The 10000-nt window shown below is 35.9% G+C and overlaps 1 protein-coding gene and 1 pseudogene across 1 annotated transcript in view; one reads left to right on the forward strand and one right to left on the reverse strand.

The window, feature by feature from the left end:
• Positions 1-1774, reverse strand: part of LOC143027773 (techylectin-5A-like) — a 2826-nt pseudogene extending 1052 nt beyond the window's left edge.
• LOC143027776 (uncharacterized) overlaps positions 1-10000 on the forward strand; it is a 189668-nt gene that overhangs the window by 173870 nt on the left and 5798 nt on the right. The window lies entirely within an intron of this gene.

Genomic DNA, 10000 nt, shown 5'->3' on the forward strand with positions numbered 1-10000 from the left:
CTTCTCCCCAAAATTTACAATTACATTTATGACAGAAATCACGTGACTAACGTTTTGCCCAGGTCAGCGTAAAATCATGTATATATATATATATATATATTATATATATATATATATATATATATATATATACATATATATAAATATATATATATACATATATATATATACATATATATATAGATATGTATATATATGTATATATATATGTATGTATATATATGTATATATATATGTATATATATATGTGTGTATATATATATATATACATATATATATATATATATATATATAATTCAACACTAGTATTTTTGTGAAAATCTCGACATTTCGTAGTTATTGTATATTTTCAAGTGTTAGAAACAATACAAATCAATAACATATATTCTAAAAAGCATCTAAATACAAAGATGATATGGGAAGTCACATAGTGTTAAAATGTGAACACTAAGTAATCTCCCCCACTTATTTATATACTTAGATTATTATGCAGAAGGAGCTGCATTATTCAAGCATACATATATATATATATATATATATATATATATATATATATATATATATGCATATATATATATATATGTATATATGTATATATATACATACATAAATTATCGCTTAAAAAGTCTTTGGTCTGCGCGTTTTGTCAATGAAATACAATCTTTAAAGGATTATTACTATTCGTTGTATAATGAGAAAGGTTAGTATTGTTATAGCTGTGTCTCCAAGTGAACATCATTTTAGATAAAACTCCTCTAAAATGACAGCAAATATTGCAATAAAGATATTACTTACGCTTCTGCACAATTTGCCGCATTGTGAATGTCGTTGTCTGCATCTTTGGTTGAGAATTTCATTCCATTGTGCCATGAGAGGTTATCCCCAGCATCTCCTTTGTACCTGATAAAATAAAAAAACATTAATTACAATGGTCCTCATGATCAATGTTATTTACTTAATGAGGTCTTTGATATATAAGAGCACAGTACAGTATATTGAGAGTATAATAACCTTCCGCAACTCAGCTTGTATTTGGATTCCACATTTCCTACATGGAAGAAAACCGTATTCTGCCCAACGGGTAGCATTATCAAAATCGCCAAGGTCGACCCGCAGCTCCTGCAGACTCTCTGATGTCAGCTGGTGGATGTTGTCGAGGCCGAGCCAAAACTCTTGGTTGAGGTCCCCAAAGCCTCTCTGGTACTCGGTCCAGGTTCTGAAGAAGTCGAGATAGGGTGGAAAGTCGCCTCGCCTTTGAATGATCGTCCATCCTCCGCCGTCCGTCACCTGATCGCAGAAGACGTTTATGGCCCTGTCGGGGCAACAAGGGAACGGGAAGATCCTTCTAAGGCCGCTGATGAAGTCACCCGATATTTTCAGGTCATGGCAGTTGCGGGGTTTGGAAAGTTGTTGTGGATCCGTTGATGGTTGCGATGTATTTTGCAGGACTTGGATAGCGTCCACGAGTTGATGAATGGTGTGTGTGAGGTTGTGGACTTCGGCAAGGGCCGTGGGATCTGATGCCAATGGGTTGCTGTCCTCATGGCACTGTGCCAGTGCCCGGCTGACGCAAGGAGCTGTGAATCCTGCCAATTCTAAGAGTGACGAAACAGACGATGGAGAGAGCTGGTGGGAATTACAAGGGGAACTGTAAGCAAAGATCCCGACTATGACCCAAAAGACGTTAACCACGGCCATGGTAAGAAGTCTGATCCCGTCTCAAGAGGCTTCCAAGAGACAGCTTGTGTGTGCACCAGCAACTGGTTCTCGAAAGTTAGGGGCTCTTTCTTAAATACTGCATCAACGAAGGCATCAAATGGACGATATGGCAACTCAGCTGTTATATTTAGATATGACGATTGACCACTTAGGCAGTTGTGAGGCTCTTTGCTGGGGTTTTTGATATCCTTTCCCACCCGATAAACGGATCTTTCTCTCAGAGTTACCTAAGAGAGCTTGAAGTGGTTTTGATATTGTTCACTTACTTCAGAGAACAAACACTTATTAATGTAAAAGCAAAAGTCCTCTATTCTCTCCTTTCCAAGGACACGTGATTGGCATATAAAAAGAACCAAGAATTAACATACTCTTTGGACACGTGTGTTTATGGGCATTTATATCTCTATTTCTATGTGTGTGTTTTATGTTTATAAATATGTACGTGTATGTGTATGTATATGCGTATGTGTATGTGCATGTATATTTGTGTATGTGTATGCGTATGTGCATGTGTATGTGTATGTCTATGTCTATGTGTATGTGTATGTGTATGTGTATTTGTATGTGTATGTGTATGTGTATGTGTATGTGTATGTGTATGTGTATGTGTATGTGTATGTGTATGTGTATGTGTATGTATATGTGTATGAGTATATGTATGTTTATGTGCATTATTATGCGTATGTGTATGTATATGTATATATGTATGTACATTTGTATGTGTATATCTATATATCTATACAAGTGTACGTTTATATGAGTCAACCAACTATGTATACTGCCAGCTTTATTCTCAGAGTAACGTTTCTATGAAAAAGCTACAACCGAAACTGGTCAGGAATAAACTATGAATGAGAACTGTGACTCTCTTTTTCCACCTTTTTTAACTTGTCATAATGTCTCAACACACACACAAACACACACACACACACACACACACACACACACACACACACACACACACACACACACACACACACACGCACACGCACGCACACACACACACACACACACACATACACACACACACACACACACACACAGACATACACATCACATAAACCATGTCTAAAGAACAATAACAATAATGATGAAAACGATAACATATGTTATGCTCACTGAATTTTCATTTGATATACGTGCTTCTTAATGATGAAAATAATAACATATCCTTTGCTCACTGAATTTTCATTTGATATACGTGCTTCTTACTGCCCTAAAAAAATCCGAACACACAAACAGGGAAAAGGTGAAGATCTTGGTTGCAGTCAAACTCCTCTTGATGTAAAAGAAACCTATCAATTATAAGCAACACGTTATTGGACTATTTGAAATCCAGGCAACCAGTCAACGAAGAGATATTTCGTAGACATGATGACATCAGTGTTTGAACGGAAATATCAGCAGGGATCTACGTCATCATACCCTCCCCTCGGCCGTGACGCGGCCACCACTGCACTTCACAATACTTCCAGTTGTCGACCTGCCTCTTGCCTTATCGAGGCATCATTTTATGACTGCGGGAGTGGTTTACATACGAGAGACCTCAGTACAAGTTGGCTATTCACAGTGGCGTGAAGTCCTTGGTTAAAAAAGAAGCAATGGCGTCCTTTGGGCTACCATGGATTTTGGTCATCCGTTAAGAAATTTTGAGTCCTAAGTGCGAAAGAAAATATAGGCATATTACGTGGAGGCTGTATATTCCCATTAAGACTTACCTTGCTAGGAGAGTTTTTTTTTCAGAACTAATATCCATTGCCTGTTGCAATATTAGTTACGTGTAAAGAAAATTGAATCAAGCAACGAAGGCTTGGAGACTTGTTATTGGTGATTTATATTATGGTGCTGATGGTGATGATGATAGAAGTATGGCATTAGTATAACTCTTGATTTGTGCTCCTGCTCCTGTAATCGATTATTCAATCAAAGGAAGTAGTGGTAAGCGTAACGGTGGGTGTGGCAATTGCGAGAAGTGGTATATATGGCTTACCCAAAAGCCTATACCTCGACGTTGGTATATACGTTTGACTAGCATAATTACTACATTATGTACATCTATATATATATATATATATATATATATATATATATATACATATATATATATGCATATATATATATGCATATATATACATATGTATATGTATATATGCTAATAAGAACACGGGTACGTGTGTTCACTTATGCAAAGTAGACCACTTGGAAAAAGAAACTAACGAAGCAGAGCGCTTTCGTATATTACATCTTCAGTGCAACACTGAAAATGTAATATACGAAAGCGCTATGCTTCGTTAGTTTCTTTTTCCAAGTGGTCTACTTTGCATATGTATATATATGTTTATATATATATATATACACATATATATATATATATATATCAATTTCTTCTTCAGAGTTTCCAACTTCCTGAAGGTATCCTTTATAGCAAAGGGTAAAGGAAAGAGAAGATTTCCTATTCCGGTCATTATTGACGTTTCGACTCTACCTGAGTCATTATCAAAATACAAAGATGGAACAAATGCAAGAGTTTATATATTACAAAGATACAGAAACACAGCTTGTGATTGGCTGGAAGGATGACCTTTTTTTGGTCCCCTCATGGTTGAGAGGGCGGGACAGTTTCCCACGTACGCTCATTGGCCCGCAGCAGTACAAGGACTCTACCATTGCTTCCTTCTACAGAAGAGCCCTTACCCATTGCTCTTCCTGGACGTCTACGCAGAAGGAGTTCGACCGAGCAACACAAATGTTGGTTAACAATGGACATTCCAATTAGGATTGCCAACGTGTCCTGCGTACTGTTCTAAACAAATGGTACGTGGGACAACAAGCCGTGGTTGAAGAAGGAACCACTCACAGCCTCTTCTATAGAGCTTTCATGTCTTCCGCTTACCGCGAAGAAGAGAAGAGTGTGAGAAATATAATTAATAGGAATGTTCATGTTACTAACCCTGTGGACCGTGTAAAGCTGGTAGTGTACTACAGGAACAGCCGCACAAAGGACCTCATCATGAAGAACGATAGCTCACCACGCCCTGGAGATATGGAAAAGTACCTGCCTTGTGTACAAATTTTCTTGCCCAAATAGGGACTGTACGCCCAACGACGCTTACATAGGGTTGACTACTACCAGACTCTCCAGGCGCCTGAGCTATCATCTGACTCAGGGAGGTCCCAAACGTCACTTCCTGGAGAAACATGGCCAGCATCTCACAGGTGATGTCATTCGGCAGAACACTGTCATCATTCAGAGAGAGTCCGACAAGAACCGCCTTGCCTACCTTGAAGCTTTATATATTGCGGATAGTAGGCCGTCACTACCTAGTATTAAGCCATTTAGGAGAAGCAAGCCCCGAGGCAGGACAGAAAACATCACACTACACTCCCGGCGTAGCGGGGCTCGAGAGAGCGGACAAGCCAGCCAATGAGCGTACGTGGGAAACTGTCCCGCCCTCTCAACCATGAGGGGACCAAAAAAAGGTCATCCTTCCAGCCAATCACACGCTGTGTTTCTGTATCTTTGTAATATATAAACTCTTGCATTTGTTCCATCTTTGTATTTTGATAATGACTCAGGTAGAGTCGAAACGTCAATAATGACCGGAATAGGAAATCTTCTCTTTCCTTTACCCTTTGCTATAAAGGATACCTTCAGGAAGTTGGAAACTCTGAAGAAGAAATTGATCAGTGCTGAATTTGCAGTTGCTTTTAACCAAGCCTGCCTAAGAGAAAATTTACTCCCGCGGTATACAAACATATATATATATACATATATATTTATATATATATGATATATATATATACATACATACATACATATATATATATGTATATATTATATATATATATATATATATATATATATATATACAGTATATGTGCAAGCAATCACATCACCGTGATACAGAAATGGAAAATAACCACAGGAGAAAGGAAACTTGTAGACAGTAAGTACTTTCGTATATTACATCTTCAGACTAAATGACAGATATACAGAGTTGGGTTTTAAATATAAAGATCAGGTGGCAACCATAGGGGGGAAGGAATTTTATACACCACACCGTTGTTGTTAGGAGGGCTGTTCTTAATTAAAGTTTTCTTAATGGTGTGGTCATATTTGAAGTCACTTTGATATCCAATATTTTGAGTGGGTTAACAATACTAAGAAAATTTTCATGAAAAGGAAGAACAAGTGTATTTAATTGTTTATGGTTTCCTTGTCCTTGATTGCAAGTTTTGTGAAAGCGTTTCTTGGCGGTGTTGTGACATTGATTTAGAATATGAATAGGATATTTCAACTTTTCCCCAATATTCTGGATAGTTCTAAATTCATCATCAATAAATTCAGGATCTGAAATCCTGTAAGCTGTCAGGTACATGGAAACAAAAACTGATCTTTTTACATTAATGTGGTGATTGGAATAAAGATGAGCATAGGAAGAATATTGGTAGGTTTTCTATAGACTTTAGTTTTAAGAGTACCATTATCTCTAATTATTTCAACATCTAAAAAGGGCAAACTGTTGTTATTTTCTATCTCATGAGTAAAGTTAATGGAGGGTACTAGTAAATTTAGATTAACAAGGAAATCATCAATGGTATGGTTATTAGGCCAGAAACACAAAAACATCGTCTACATATCTGAACCAAATAACTTTATCATCTTTAATAGTTGGTAATAGATATTTTTCAAAATATTCCATGTAGATGTTAGCTAAAACCGGTGAAAGAGGATTTCCCATAGCCATCCCGATAGTCTGTGTGTAATATTTCCCCTCGAAGACAAAACAAGAATTATTTACACTCTGATTTATTAATTTGATAAAAATTTTACAAGGGATACCATCAATACTGTTACCTAGAATATTTGGGAGAAAGTTTAAGACATCTTTAATTGGGACATGTGTAAAAAGCCCAGTGACATCGAAACTAACTAATTTGTAAGGATAATCAATGTTAAGAGATTTAGTCTTTGGAATCAAGTCTTCACTATTTTGAATAAATGAGTTAGAAATAGTGCCTACAAATGGAGAAAGCTTTGTCACAAGCCACTTAGAAAGCTTGTAGCTTACAAAGCCTACAGAACTGATGATGGGCCTAATGGGATGATTTGGTTTGTGAGTTTTAATAAGCCCATACAAATAAGGTGTTGAAGGATTTTGTGTAGAGAAATGTTTAATCAAATCTTCTCTGCCTTTAAATAAAGTTCTTAATTCTTTATGGAAATTCTTATAAACTGAGTCACTAGGATCTTTAAGTTCAGAATAAGTGTTTTTATCTTGTAAATGATCAATTACTTTATTATCATAATCACTTTTATCCATAATAACCAAGGTGTTGCTTTTATCAGCCTTAGTTATGCGTAGAGATGTATCTTTCTTTAAAGTTAACATGGCTTTAACAAATCTTCTAGGGAAAGTGTTCTTTACAATTAAGCAAGGCACCATAAATTAACTCCCTAATTAAGGCACTATTTTCACTCGAATGTTTTTCAAATTTGAAAAGAGACACCACAATGTCAACAGGATTCATCTTTTTACTGTACGAAAAAGATAACCCATAACCTAAAGCACATAAAGTATTGTTGTCCAAAACTTTGGATGACAAGTTCAAAACACAATCAGGATTAAAATGTTTGTTGCAATAACTATTTTCAATCAAATGTTGTAATTTGTATTCATGTTTTTGTTGGGCATCACTGATTTCACCAGAAAGCACTGAGTAACAATGAGAAACCACTATTTGTCGATCTTCTGGTGCAACAACTAAGTTATGAGGGCACTCTTTCTTGTGGTCGGAAATCTTGAACTTGATGATTTCCTTGTTAATCCAAATTTACTGGTACCCTCCATCAACTTCACTCTTGAGATAGAAAATAACAACAGTTTGCCCTTTTTAGATGTTGAAATAATTAGAGATAATGGTACTCTGAAAACTAAAGTCTATAGAAAACCTACCAATATTCTTTCCTATGCTCATTTTTATTCCAATCACCACATCAATGTAAAAAGATCAGTTTTTATTTCAATATACTTGAGAGCTTACAGGATTTCAGATCCTGAATTTATTGATGATGAACTTAGAACTATCCGGGATATTGGGGAAAAGTTGAAATATCCTATTCATATTCTAAATCAATGTCACAACACCGCCAAGAAACGCTTTCACAAAACTTGCAATAAAGAACAAGGAAACCATAAACAATTAAATACACTTCTTCTTCCGTTTCATGAATTTTCTCTTAGTATTGTCAACTTCCTCAAGAAATTGGATATCAAAGTATCTTTTAAATATGACCACACCATTAAGAAAACTTTAATTAAGAACAGCCCTCCTAACAACAACGGTGTGGTCTATAAAATTCCTTGCCAAGATTGTAATAAATTTTATATTGGACAAACTGGGAAAAACTTGGAAACAAGGATTTCCCAACTTAAGGGGATCGTCCATTAGAAAATCGAACTTTTTTTATTTTGGGGTGGAAGTGGCTGAGATTTTTTCCTATTAACTGTCTTGTCTCAGAGAATATACCAGTGAGTTTTCATGTCATTTATTCTTATACTTTTTTTTATTATTATTTTTTTTTCGAGGGGTAATTTTTGAACATTTTGAAATTGATTCAGAGGATAGACCTTTGACTGGATATTAATTTTTTTTTTTTGTCTTTATAATGGGATAAGATAGATGAAGAAACGGAGGCAGAATAATGATGTTCTGATCAATCTGTTACGAGAAAAAAAAATTCAAAGTAAGTTGATGAAAAAAGCCAAAAAACAAAGCAAAATGTATATATGAAAAAATCCTACTAGTCATTGACAGAAGGACATAAATCTGCCTCCAAATGTTCTCCCAATTATGCTGAATCCAAAAAGGATTTGCAGTTGAAAATCAGTGAAGGCGTTTTGGATGTGAATCAAATTAAATGTGCAAAAATCAAGTTTTTCAGGACTGAGCGTCAAAGTTTTTTTGTTCATGGTTACTGGTCCCCTTTCATTATTTATGATGTTATGGTGTTGAAAGGGTATCAAAGGCAACACCCTACTCTTTGTTGCCAGCTTTTGATCAATTATAGGTTTATATGATGAATCCAGTTAGTATCCACCAGGGTTATATTGCACGTTTCCTTTTCTTGGCGCGATGCATCTTTGGCGACAGACGATCTTTATCTGCCATCCTAAGCTGTCTTATGGCATCACTGGTTGTTGTCCCTCTTGCTGATGGCATATATGCAAGTTCATAACTGTGATCACAACTTCTTCTTAGAAATCTTCGGCATCTTCAGAGTCAATAAAAGTACTTGAAACAACGAGAAAATAGTACGTCTCACTAACTTGAAAGACAAGCAATGAATAAGTCACGTTCACAGACTGTACAACAGTACGCTAAGCAGTCAGGTCCCTATTGCCATATCGTATGCTAGTATCATACAAAAGCATAAATATTGTGCAAAATACGCAGCTTCTTTTGTTAGCAAATATACAGTATGTAACAACAGAAAACGTGATATTCAGTACACAGTGTATATGACCCAGCCACATAGGGGGGGGGGGTTACTGTATTATATATTTTTTAGATAGTAAAAATCAGGATACAACATTCATACTCGGTCACGAGATAGCTAATGAGTAACACTTTTAGAGGAAATATTTTCAGAAAGTCGTTTTTTTTTTTTCGTGATTTTCTGATGGGCAATTCGTACTGAACGATATGCAGTCAGGTCCCTGTTGCCATATCGTATGCTATTATTTATCACACAAAAGCATAGATATTGCGCAAAATACACAGCTTCTTTTGTTAGCAAATATATGTAACAACAGAAAACGTAATATGCAGTACGCAGCGTACACGACCCAGCCACAGTAGGGTGGGGGGTACTGTATTATATATATTTTTTTAGATAGTAAAAATCAAGATACAGCTTCCATACTCAGCCACGAGATAGCTTATGAGCAATCCTTTTAGAGGAAATATTTTCAGAGTTTCGTGTTTTTTTATTTTTATTTTTTCGTGATTTTCTGATGGACGATCCCCTTAAATATAGTGTGAGATCTGCCCAGGAAAACAATGCGTTATTCTAACATAAGCATTATACAGTCATCATATTGATTGGTCTAAGGCAACAATCTTAGCTAAAGGAAAAGCCTGCAAGAAAGAAATATAATAGAATCTTGCTTAATATCAGGCACGTTTGACAAAAATATAAACTTAAGCTATGGTCATTTTAAATGTGATAAATTGATAACCCAAATGGTCACCGAGATCTTTCCGCCAGATTGACCCT

The sequence above is a fragment of the Oratosquilla oratoria genome, chromosome 8, assembly GCF_046742065.1.
Source record: "Oratosquilla oratoria isolate Oo_2021 chromosome 8, ASM4674206v1, whole genome shotgun sequence".
NCBI lineage: Eukaryota > Metazoa > Arthropoda > Malacostraca > Stomatopoda > Squillidae > Oratosquilla > Oratosquilla oratoria.